Source organism: Archocentrus centrarchus, chromosome 18, assembly GCF_007364275.1.
Source record: "Archocentrus centrarchus isolate MPI-CPG fArcCen1 chromosome 18, fArcCen1, whole genome shotgun sequence".
NCBI classification, from domain to species: Eukaryota; Metazoa; Chordata; class Actinopteri; order Cichliformes; family Cichlidae; genus Archocentrus; species Archocentrus centrarchus.
This window is the reverse complement of record NC_044363.1, coordinates 12,263,055-12,275,856: the sequence shown is the minus strand read 5'-3', so window position 1 is coordinate 12,275,856 and position 12,802 is coordinate 12,263,055. Positions and strand designations below refer to the sequence as shown.

The following is a 12,802-nucleotide window of genomic DNA, read 5'->3' as shown; positions in this document are numbered from 1 at the left end:
TTAGAGATGGATTCAAATGTCAAACACTATTTATGTAACTGGGTTATTTAAGCTTTGCTGTTCAAAGAGGAAATTCAGTAACCAGGAGCATGAAATTCAACAACACATCAGAATAATATGATGGTAACATGAGACTCAAAACTGGTTTAACCAGCTGGACGGTGCAGGCGTGTCCGTCAAGGTCAAATAATGAGCTCAGTGTGAGCAGCTCTGCTCACCTGTATTCAAATCCTCTTTATCTAAGAGAAAAACAGGGAAGTGAAGTTCAGAGTGAAGCAGATTCATGGTGGACATTTGGTGAGCTTTAAATTATTTTCATTACAGAAATATTTCTGTTATTATTGAATGTGCAGATGGAAATTATTTCTCATTTAGTTTGGTAAAAATAATTCTTCATTAATTTATTGATGAAGACGTTCCTGTGAATCCTGCAGTGGTTACAAACAGTCGGTGAGGAAGTTCCTCTTTGGAGAGTTAAAGATTGGAAAGAAAAGCTGAAATGGTTGAAGTAGAGGCTGATTATTAATGTTAGCATGATGATGAGATCAAAGAAGTTATGATGTGTTATCTGAGTTATGATGTGTACAGAGAATAACAAGAATTAACTTTACATGTAGTTTCTTTTTTAGTCTTTAGTTATTTTATTTATTTCAGCTCGTTGGTCACATTTGTTTTACTTTAAAATCATTTTAATATTTTGAATTTTTAAATACAAAGCTCTGTAAAACACCTAAAACCTCTTTAACAAACAGCACAGGTATGCAGTTTGTTTATGTATGAGTCTAAATTTATGACTCTATGAAGCACACAGCTATGATCAGAAGAAATGGTGGATATTAATGGATTTATAGATCAGAAACAGACCTGATGGGGATCAACCTGAGCTGAACCAGTTTCTGTGTTATTAACCTAAAAATAACAACACAGAAGTTACAAGCTGTGAATTCTGCTCTGTGTTTTCAACATCCTGAAAGTTGCATGTCCACTCAGTTTTAGAGCAACAAGTTTCATTTGATTTGAAGGAAACGTCCAGCTTCTTTTCACAGAGACAAACTTCACTGAAACATGTTGTGGGCAGTTCAGAACGAGCAGAGACTTCATGTTCATCATGTTTTAGTTTAAACACTGAAAAGTGCCTTTGTGTTATTTTCACCTAAATACAGACTCACACTCTTCAAGCTCAAACTGATGAAGGGACCTAAATAGAAAAAGGGCAGAAACAGCGCCACCTGCTGCAGACAGCACAGAGCTGCAGAGTGACGGCGATCAGGAGGAAGTCGGGTAAGTGAAGCTTTGATGTGATTTCACACTGATGATAAAATAGTCTCTCATGTTTCACTTCATCACAAACAAACTGATTGTTTGCTGGTTTGTTGATGTTCAGACACAAGCTGACAAATAATGAACGCTTTAAGGAAAATATAACACTAGAATATTAAACAGGTCACTGCCTTCACAGCAATCAAAGATCCCAATAAACAGAAAGAAAACCAAATTATAATCTGTGTTTGATTCTCAGGTTTCTCATCAGGTGACTGCAGGTTTGGACCAACATGGAAAGGTATCACACTCAAAAGCTCACATTAACTCTGCTCACACAAAGACACTCAATAACTCTACAACACCTCTGTTCTCTCTGTTCATCACTGATTTACACCAAACTGCAGCTCTCTGTCAGACAGCATGTTAGTGTGACTCATGGAGATGAAGATGACAGCTTTAAGACATTCAGCCAACATGATCAGAGACCATCTCATCAAAGTGAATGAAAAGATAAAGAAAATCTGACTCAGACTGTGAATTTAATAAAGTCAAAGAAAAGGAGGAAAATTTCTGAGACATCAGAAATCAAACATTTACAGCACAGAATGTGGCAGCTTAACACTAGAAATCATTCAGTATGAAGAGCTTCAAACTTTATAGGTTTACTGTTTTCTATTTGCTGTAGATGTTCAGTCTGTCCAGCATATGTTTCACCTGAAGAGTAAAAATAAAATTGTAGACATGTTTCTCTAACTTGTGCTTTTCCTCCCTTCCCAGAGCAGACTCTCCTGAACCTAAACCTGGACTCAGCTCTGTGTCTACAAGGAAGCGAAACTATCCACAGGAAGAAGCCGCTGACCTTAAAAGAAGAAATGTGTCTGCTGCTGAGAAGTAAGAGTTAACTGAATGTTAAAGGTATCTTACAGCTGTCATTACAGCTGACCTCCCACTGCTCAGCTTTAAGAGCTTCACGAGGAAAACTGACCAGAGTGCTGTCATTTATTAAAATGGTGGCTTAAAGTAAAACTGGAAATAGAAATATTTCTATCTTATAGATGAAGTCATTGTATTAAATCCAAACATGATATGAATATGAGCAGTGAGTGATGATAGATGTGGATATTCATTCTCTGCTTCTACCTGAGACTGTGAGGCTCTGCTCCACCTCACAATACATTTATCATCCAATATTAATTCTTCCCACAGTGCAGTCCCTGCATGATTTATAATGAAATTTGTATTTAATCACAAAATCAAAGTTTGAAAAAATAAATATTTTCCTGTTTATAACTTTGAGCCATAAGCAACGAATAAAAAACACTTCAGAAAAAAACGTGTTACACAGTGCAGCCAACCCATCTCAAAGGCTGTACAGTAAGTAGCAGCTGCTGTGGTCACTTTATGATTATTATTTTTTATCTGTGTTAATGGAAATGAGAAAAAGACTAAAGAGAGCAGAAGAGCTTCAGCCTTCAGAGGCTTGCAGTATTGTTATTGTTGTGACAGCTCTGAGTTTGTCCAGTACTCACAGCTGAAGACTAAGAAGTTCATTTCTCTCTGTTATGGTCTCTTTGTCTACCAGGATCAGTGAGGGACCAGACTCCTCTGAACCTGAACCTGCACCCAGCTGTGTGTCTTTGAGCAGTGATCGGTCAAAGGACATCTACATCAACTTTAAAGGATCAAAATGTTCTGGTGTTGAGAAGTAAGACATTTTAAAATGACCTCACAGCTGAACAGTTCAACTGTCCATCAGTAATCTCTGGAGCTTTTTCCTGAAGACGTTTCTTCTCTCATCCCAAAGGCTTCTTCAGTTCTTGAGAAGTAAACCATACCCAGTGCAGCAGTCAAACATTTATGCCATTTATTTAAAATAAAAAAAGAGCCCAGGTCAAAAGTCAACAAAAACTAAAAAGCAGAGCTAAACTTTCAGTCCAGCTTCATATTACATGAACGTTTCAGTCTGACACAAATGCTTCAGGGCAGGAAACATCAACGGGTGGCCCGCAGGCCATGTCTGGCCCACCAGAGCTTTCCATCTGGCCCCCCGAATAGTACTGCCACAAGTACTTTACCCCAAACAATCATGTCACCCCTTAAATACCATCTCTGACTAGTCTGAGTTATCAGAAGCCTCCAAACACGACTTCCCACTGACCGTAAATGAAATGACTAAAATTTAAGATGCAGATAAAAAAAAACTCTGTTAAAAGAAAAGTGTCGGGCAGATTTAGAGGGTTTTGCATCTCAACTCTTCATGTTTCTACATTCAGTTAAAAACACCAACACTGTCTGAAAAGCAGATTGTGCAGAGATAAACTCATGAAATATTTTATTCCAGCCTTCATAAAAAAGAAATATTTTTCACCAGTGGTTCTCTACATAGGAAAAATTAAAACCTTTAAGCTGCTCCCTTTATGGCTCACCACAGCAGATCATCTTCCTCCATCACACCCTGTCCCTACCATCCTCCTGTCACTGCATGTTCACAGAATCCATGAATCTCTTCTGTGGTTTTCCTCTTTTCTTCTTCCCTGGCAGCTCCATATTTGACATCCTTTGTCCAATATGTCCACTATCCCTCCTCTGCACACGTCCAAACCATCTCAGCTTTGCCTCTAACTTTGTGTTCAAACTTCCCTCTGATGCACTCATTTTGAATCTTCTCCATTCTGGTCACTCACAATGAAAATCTGAACATCTTCAACTCTTCAACACAGGAACTCCACCTCCTGTGTTTCTGTCAGAGCCACCGTCTCCAAACCATAGATCACAGCAGGTGTTACTACCATCTTGTAAACTTCCTCTTTCATCCTTGCTGCCATCCTTCTGTCACAAATCCCCTCAACACTCCACCCACTCCATCCTATCTGCACTCTCTCCTTCACCTCTCTCGTCCACTGTCCTTTGCTTTGGATGGTTGATCCCAGATATTTAAACTTGTCTACTTTCACTGCTCCTTTCATCTTCACATTTTTACTCGTCTTCCTCTCACTTCATCCTTCCTTCACAACTTCCTGTCTAAAACATGAGTTCATTATATTACATTGAAAACAGGACATGAATATGGGCACTCAGTGATAGATAGATGTGGGTGTTGATATCCCATAATTTTACTAATTAGATACAAAAGTACTGAAAGAGGTTTAGTCAGGGGAGGTAATGAAGTACAAACACTTTGTTACTTCCCACTACTTTCTTTTTTAAATACAGGATGCTCTTTTCTGACACAACCTCAAAGACGTTTGTCTCTCCTTCTGGGCTCAAACTGTGTTAACCACCACACTGTGGACCCACAGATACAGTAGAGTCCAAAAGTAAAAACAAAAAATGACCCTATAAATGAGTGCAGTAAGCTCCCTTTAAAAACAACAGTACAGCAGTGTTTGTGTTAATCAGGATGATCACCACAGAAGAAGAAACCTTGAGCTTGTGTTTGTGTATAAAATGTTTACAGTTTCTTCCTGCTGTCTTCACAGAGTCGATCAGCAGAGCTCAGATGTTTTGAGTCTCCAGCATCAGCAGCAGCAACAAACTGATCTGGACCAAATATTTATGGTTTGTACCTGTACAGAAAAACCTCTTTATCATCTTCATGTTTCACTTTCAGAGTGTCAGAAAATCTAAAACATCCGACAAAAAATAATGTCCAACAGTTGCTGTAAAATAACCACAAAATCACAAACTTAATTCAATAGTCAATTATTGTCTAATTACAGTCTTCTCTAGTAAATTTCCACAGTACAATAACACATTAATAATATTTTATCTAATCTAATCTAATTTTCCCCATCAATAAAAAATCTGTAAAATATAATAAAATACAGACAAACATAATTTGGTGGTTGCTCTTTTAAATAACAGCATAATTATATTATTTGTTTTTTCCAATCAGTTTATAACATACACTACTGAAGGAACCGATTTCTTGAAGTAAAATTAGTAAACTTATTTGAAAATAACAGTCACCATTTTCTAATCTCATAAAAACATATTCAGTTATTTTTTATTGCATTTTTTTCTAATCTTATGTCCATTTATTTTACTTAAAGATCACCAGCCTAAATACACCAATGTGTGTACTTTTCTTCAGTCTCAGTTTACTCACCCTTAGCTGCTATGATATATGACTTTAACCCTTTTGATAAACTGCTCATGGCTCCACGGTGAGCCCCACTTTTCACCCTATGAGCTGTGATAGGATGTCCCGTCTGTCCCATCAATCTGGAAAGATTTATAAGGTGATTTTCAAACACTGTGAAATCCATCATTAAACAGTAAGGAAGATTATTGATAAGGGAAACGTATTCAAGACACCTGTAATTGTTTCAGAAGTAGTTGTCCCAGCAAATTCATGGGAAGGTCAGACTGTGCAACAGTCAGAGAAACAAAACAAACCACCAGACCTCTGGATCAGTGTTCTTTGGACAGATAAGACCAAACTGGAGATGTTTGTCTATAATGCAGAGAGCCACATTTGACAAAAACAAACAGAATATCAGCACAAACACCTCAAACCAGCTGTCAGCACGGTGGTGGAGAGGTGATGATTTGGGCTCGTTTTGCTGCCACAGTGACCTCCTCTGTATGCCAAAGTATTCTAGAGTCAAATCTGAGCCCATTTGTGTTTGTATGTACATGTATTTGTTTGTTTATATCTTATCAGAATTTATTTTATTTCAGAAATATAAAATAATGTTAGCAGCCTATGTTTTACATTGATAGTTACCACATTCACACTTCAAATTGTTTAGGAAAATTATGGCTACATTTTTTTTTTAAATTGTCCATTTTTTAACACTATGTTTTCTCTAAAAGGGAAGGAGAAAAAATGTCTATGAAAATCTATGTGCAATGTACATCTGATTGTCATTTATTCTTTTCCAGAGGCTGGAGGAGAGTATGTACAATTTTATGAAGAATGAGCTGCAGAAGATGAAGAGTTTTCTGAATCCAGATTACCCAGAATCCTCAGAGTGTCAGAGGGAGGATGAGGAGGAGTTGGACAGTGATGAAGAGAAGCAGAGGAAAAGCAGCAAAGAGGCATTTCTGAAACTCACAGTTAACTTCCTGAGGAAAATGAGCTTGGATGAACTGGCTGCCCGTCTGCAAAGCAGTAAGATTTATTTTAATAAATGCTTTCTTTTAGGGAATTGAACTCTAAATTTTCTATTGAAATGATGACACTCATATTTCTGCTGTTTTCCTGCAGAAAACCCAGATCCAGTTTGTGAATATGAGTTTAAATCTAACCTGAAGAAGAAGTTCCAGTGTGTATTTGAGGGGATCATCAAACCAGGAAACTCAGTCGCTCTGAATCAGATCTACACAGAGCTCTACATCACAGAAGGAGGAGCTGAAGGAGTCAATGATGAACATGAGGTCAGACAGATAGAAGAATTTTCCAGAAAACGAGACAGACCAGAAACATCAATCATATGTGAAGACATCTTTAAACCCACAGTGGGGAGAGATAAACCAATCAGAACAGTGCTGACAAAGGGAGTCGCTGGCATCGGGAAAACATTCCTATCACAGAAGTTCACTCTGGACTGGGCTGAAGATAAAACCAACCAGGACATCCAGTTCATGTTTCCATTCACTTTCAGAGAGCTGAATCTGCTGAAGGATAAAAAGTTCAGTTTGGTGGGACTTGTTCATCATTTCTTTACTGAAACTAAAGATGGAGGACTCTACAGCTTTGACAGCCTCAAGGTTGTGTTCATCTTTGATGGTCTGGATGAGTGTCGACTTCCTCTGGACTTCCACAACACTGAGATCCTGACTGATGTCACAGAGTCCTCATCAGTGGATGTGCTGCTGACAAACCTCATCAAAGGGAATCTGCTTCCTTCTGCTCACATCTGGATAACCACACGACCTGCAGCAGCCAATCAGATCACTGCTGAGTATATAGACAGGGTGACAGAGGTCAGAGGATTCACTAACCTACAGAAGGAGGAATATTTCAGGAAGAGATTCAGTGATGAAGGAAAGGCCAACAGCATTATCTCAAACATTAAGGGATCACGAAGCCTCCACATCATGTGCCACATCCCAGTCTTCTGCTGGATCACTGCTACAGTTCTGGAAAATGTATCAAAACCCAGAGAGGAAGAAAAACTGCCTCAGACTCTGACTGAGATGTACATCCGCTTCCTGGTGATACAGATCAAAATGAAGAACATCAAGTATGATGGAGGAGCTGAGTCAGATCCACACTGGAGTCCAGAGAACAAGAAGATGATTGAGGCTCTGGGGAAACTGGCTTTTGAGCAGCTGCAGAAGGGAAACCTGATCTTCTATGAATCAGACCTGACAGAGTGTGGCATCAATATCAGAGAGGCCTCAGTGTACTCAGGAGTGTTCACACAGATCTTTAAAGAAGAGAGAGGGCTCTACCAGGAGAAGGTGTTCTGCTTCATCCATCTGAGTGTTCAGGAGTTTCTGGCTGCTCTTCATGTCCATCTGACATTCACCAACTCTGGTGTCAACCTGCTGGAAGAAGAACAAACAGCATCAGTGCCGACTGAAGAGCCTTCAGTGAGACACTTCTACCAGAGTGCTGTGGACAAGGCCTTAGAGAGTCCAAATGGACACCTGGACTTGTTCCTCCGGTTCCTCCTGGGTCTTTCACTGCAGACCAATCAAAGTCTCTTAAAAGGCCTGCTGACACAGACAGGAAGCAGCTCAGTGACAAATCAGAAAATAATCAAGTATATAAAAATGCAAATAAGTGAGAATCTCTCTCCAGAGAAAAGCATCAACCTGTTCCACTGTCTGAATGAACTGAATGATGACTCTATAGTGAAGGAGATCCAACACCACCTCAGCTCAGGAACCCTAGTTAATCTGTCTCCTGCTCAGTGGTCAGCTCTGGTCTTCATCTTGCTGTCATCAGAAGCAGATCTGAATGAGTTTGATCTGAAGAAATATTCAGGTTCAGAGGAGGCTCTGCTGAAGCTGCTGCCAGTGATCAAAGTCTCCAAGAAAGCTCTGTAAGTGTTTAAGTTTCATCCTAGTAAGATATTGCTTTAATGCATTTCAAAATCACATATGTAAATGATGATGATGATCATGATGATGATCATGATGAATATTAATATTATATTTCCAGGTTGAGTGGTTTTAACCTCACAGAGAGAAGCTGTGAAGCTTTGTCCTCAATTCTCAGCTCCCAGTCTTCTACACTGAGAGAGCTGGACATGAGTAACAACAACCTGCAGGACTCAGGAGTGGAACTACTTTGTGCTGGACTTGGGAGTCCTCACTGGAAACTGGAAACCCTCAGGTCAGCTTACTGTTTGTTTAGGAGGAGTTTGATATTTTCTTTAATTGTGATTATTATATAGCCAAAAAAACTTTCACACATTTCACGAGGAAGTGATTGTGCTGTTCTGTTACACACTATGCAGAAGTACAGTAGAGTAATGTTAGAGAAACCAAAGCAAAACAAAATAACTTTATTTGAAACTTAAAAGCCATCAAAATACAAAATAAAAAAGTTTAAGTTTTCTTTAAGCTGAAGTTAGAATTTATAACTTTGACTGCACTTAATGATGTGGCATGTTTGGTGTTTTCTGTGTCTGCAGGCTGTCAGGTTGTCTGATCACAGAAAAAGGCTGTGAGTCTCTGGCTTCAGCTCTGAGGTCCAACCCCTCCCATTTGAAAGAGCTGGACCTGAGCTACAACCACCCAGGAGACCCAGTGAAGTTCCTGTCTGCTCAACTGGAGGATCCACACTGGAAACTGGAAACTCTCAGGTAGGAAAACTGGAGGTAAATCTGACCTCAGATTTCAATAATAATTAAAGGATATATGTAAATACACTGTATATCTATAGCAAAATATAGGCTCAAACAGGTGTTTCACAGAATAACAACTTTAATAAAGATAATTTATTTGTTAATCCAGGTATTCACAGTACACACAGGAGCACAGTAGTGACTGCATAAGTTTGTGGTCTGAGAAGTCAACAGGTTGCTCCAAAGAACAGGCCCACAGTCACTAAAAGCACCCTCAGTGCACAATGTTGGCACTGGCAGAGCAGATTTGACATGTTTTTCATGGACACAACCCACATACTCAACTCAGCTGTTCAACTCACAAATGCATTTTTCTTACCAATGTGGAACCATTGAAGGGCAAATAAACAGGCTTTCCAACTGTATAGGTTTTATTGAATTTTTACAACAAAGAAATAATCAACCAAACACAAATGTCCTTACTTTTTGTTTAAAAGCAATATGTTTTCACTACTAAAATGATCACTGACTGAGGATGTCCTGGTGCCAAGTGAACTTGAGTAATTGCCACTGTGAAGGCTGTTCCTCCAAATCACGCCCTGTCAGGTTTCAGTATCATTGTCCATGTGAGAGTTGACTTTTATCAGTAACCCTTCTGTTTCTTTGACCCCTCCCTGCCTGTTTCAGTGTTATACTTTGCCAGTGCTTTGGTTCAGCTTACCATCCCAGAATTACTGTCACTAGCTTACAGCCTAATACCAATGAATACAAAACTACTTTAAACTTTGTAACAGGACTTTCTGATTCCCACAGTGACTGTCAATCAACGTCATACTGTTAAATAAGAGGAAAGCAAGTAGCCTATTTTTTATTTCATGTACTCATAAGTACAGAAAAAAACAAGCTTGTTTTCAGCATGTTTACATGCTGAAAGAGAATGTGCTCATTTCAGGCTGGAGCCTCAAGGAGTCCAATGGTTGAGACCAGGTCTAAAGAAATGTAAGTGTACTTTTTTTAGTAGCTATATTTACACCCTGCTGTGTTTTGTTCTATAAGAAGTCTTGTTTACTTTATTCTGTCATAAGTCCTTTTCCATGAATTAAAAATAATTGTTCCAGGAATTTATTTCCATAACTAAAAAGCCATTTTTGTTAGCAATACAACCTTAAAATATCACTGTATCATTATGTTCCAGCATTACTACATCTCTGCTGTTGATATTGACTGATTATGATGATAAACTGATTTTACACTGATAGTCGAATGCTTGTTTGTCCTGAATGTTTCATTAGATAAAGCTGGCTTTCTCTTAGCAGATGTTGCGTAACATTATCTTACTTGTTAGTTTGATAGTCTACATAACAGCTACATGGATAAAATTAGCTTGCTTTCAAATCTTAGTTAGTTTTGGTCTTTATTTTCCATGTGTGTGTGTGTGTGTGTGTGTGTGTGTTATGTTACAGTCCACCCAAACACTGATAATAAAAATGTGTTTAATACATTTATAAAGTAGCACAGGGCACTCATGAATGACAGCATGATCAGACCTTGAAGTCGAAACAGTGACACCTGCAGGTGATCATAAATATAGTTATTAATGATCATTACACTGCCTGCATCCTACAGTGTTTACAGGTCACAGACTGTGTGGGCCACTTGCATACATACTTATATGTTGATTAATATTAAGCTATCAGGCTGCTGAGTTAAAAGCATTAATGTCTTTTGTCTCTTTAGATTTCTGTGATCTGACTCTGGATCCAAACACAGCACACAGAAACCTCAAACTGTCTGACAACAACAAGAAGGTGATGTACGTGAATGAGGAGCAGTCGTATCCTGATCATCCTGAAAGATTTGATTACTGGCGTCAGCTGCTGTGTACTAACAGTCTGACTGGTCGCTGTTACTGGGAGGTTGAGTGGAGAGAAGAGGTTTATATTACAGTAGCTTATAGAGGAATCAGACGTAAAGGAGACGGCTATGACAGCAGGTTTGGAAGAACTGATCAGTCCTGGAGTCTCTGCTGCATTGATCATGGTGGTTACTTTGGAAATCACAATTACAGATCAGTAGTGATCTCTGTCCCCTCCTCCTCTGTGTCTCACAAAGTAGCAGTGTATGTGGACTATCCTGCAGGCACCATCTCCTTCTACAGTGTCCTCTCTGACACACTGATCCACCTCCACACCTTCCACAGCACATTCACTGAATCTCTATATGCTGGGTTTCAATTAAGGATTGCTAACTCCAGCATCTGTCTCTGTGGTGACTCAGAGAAGTGAACTTACTGTGCAGAGAAACGTTCTCACAATGGTTAAAAATTCAGCATTGGACAATTATCCAGGCTCTCTTCCACCTGCTCTCACTACAGGTAACACACTGCTCCAACAAGTTAAAGAACACTTTAGTGATACTTTAGATCTTGAATTTTCACTGTTTAATCTCTGAGAACAACGTGACAGAACAGTCAGTGGAAAAACAAATCATCAGCACCAAAAATCAAAGTTAACTGTTCAAAGCATCCCTGAATGTTTAATGTTTGCAGTTTATATTCTGTATGTTGTTCAGACAAACTCATACTGTACATCATGTGTTGCAGTGATAGAAGATATTTCTTTGGAAATTAATATATAAGCACTGAAAATAACTATGCACAGATATTTTATGAAGGATTTTATACTGTGTGTTTTTGACTGATAAAAAGCTCAGCTTACAAATTAAAAAGCATTCAAATGTTATATTTTATTGTGTTTATTAGTTTAATGTGGTTTAATGAAAATAATAAAGGAGACCTATTGTGCTCATTTTCAGTTTCATATTTTTGTTCTTGGACTCTACCACAGTACCTTTACAAGATTCACTTTCAAACTATTCTTTATTTATTTTACACATGGCCTTGGAGCAGCAGCCCCCCCCCCCCCCCCCCCCCCCCCCCCCCCCGCCAGCCTGCTAATTATTATTGTAGGTATTTGTAGTTAATGTCTTTGTAGTTTTTTAACCTTTATTTAAACAAAATGTAAAATTCTTGACAATAAATCACTGGGGGGGGGGGGGGTCTATATGTTTACACATGTAACAGTGAGCTTTGAATTTCTCTGAATAAAACAGACCCTCACATACTTATGAAAACAGAAAACTAGCCTCTGCTGTCAGTTGATGCTCCAAATGAAACAGTTTTAGCTCCAACTTTCTTCTGATTGGCTGCCCCTCGTAAACAGAAGGTTTGAACAGCAGGTGGGTGGGGCTCCTGTGCTAACAGAATAGGTCCACTTTAAATATGGAAAATGAAAAAAAATCTAATTTATGAAACATTACGCAGCTTAATAGGTTAAAGACTGAAATATATTTTTACGCAGAACAACTGCATTAATTTACAGTACTGACATAATATCAAATATTTTTAAAATTGAGTTATAAGTACAAACATTTTTTTTCCTTGAAATTATAGTTTTTAAGATTTTTGGGTCGGTGTTTGACATTTACTGTCTGAGGAAATGTTGTGTTGCAGTACCAGAGTTGATCAGTAGCAGCATCATTGTGCATATTTACATCAACCATCTACAGAACAATAAAGACAGCACAACATCAGAGCCCTCAGAGTCTGTCCACTCTGCAGTGCACCTGCACCATCTCCACATCCCAAAGCTGCTAACAGATCAGCTCAAAGTGTCTGCATGGCAGCCATAACAACAGCTGTTGTGTCTCTACATACTAATGAAAGGTGCTTCATTGATTATCTCCTTTAGCAGAGGACACACTGGACCATCCTTAATCAATACTTGGGCTACAGA

The 12,802-nt window shown here is 38.7% G+C and overlaps 1 pseudogene; it reads left to right on the top strand.

The window, feature by feature from the left end:
• The first annotated feature begins 1,553 nt into the window (after positions 1 to 1,553).
• On the top strand, positions 1,554 to 11,394 carry LOC115797008 (NLR family CARD domain-containing protein 3-like; annotated as a pseudogene).
• Positions 11,395 to 12,802: the final 1,408 nt, after the last annotated feature.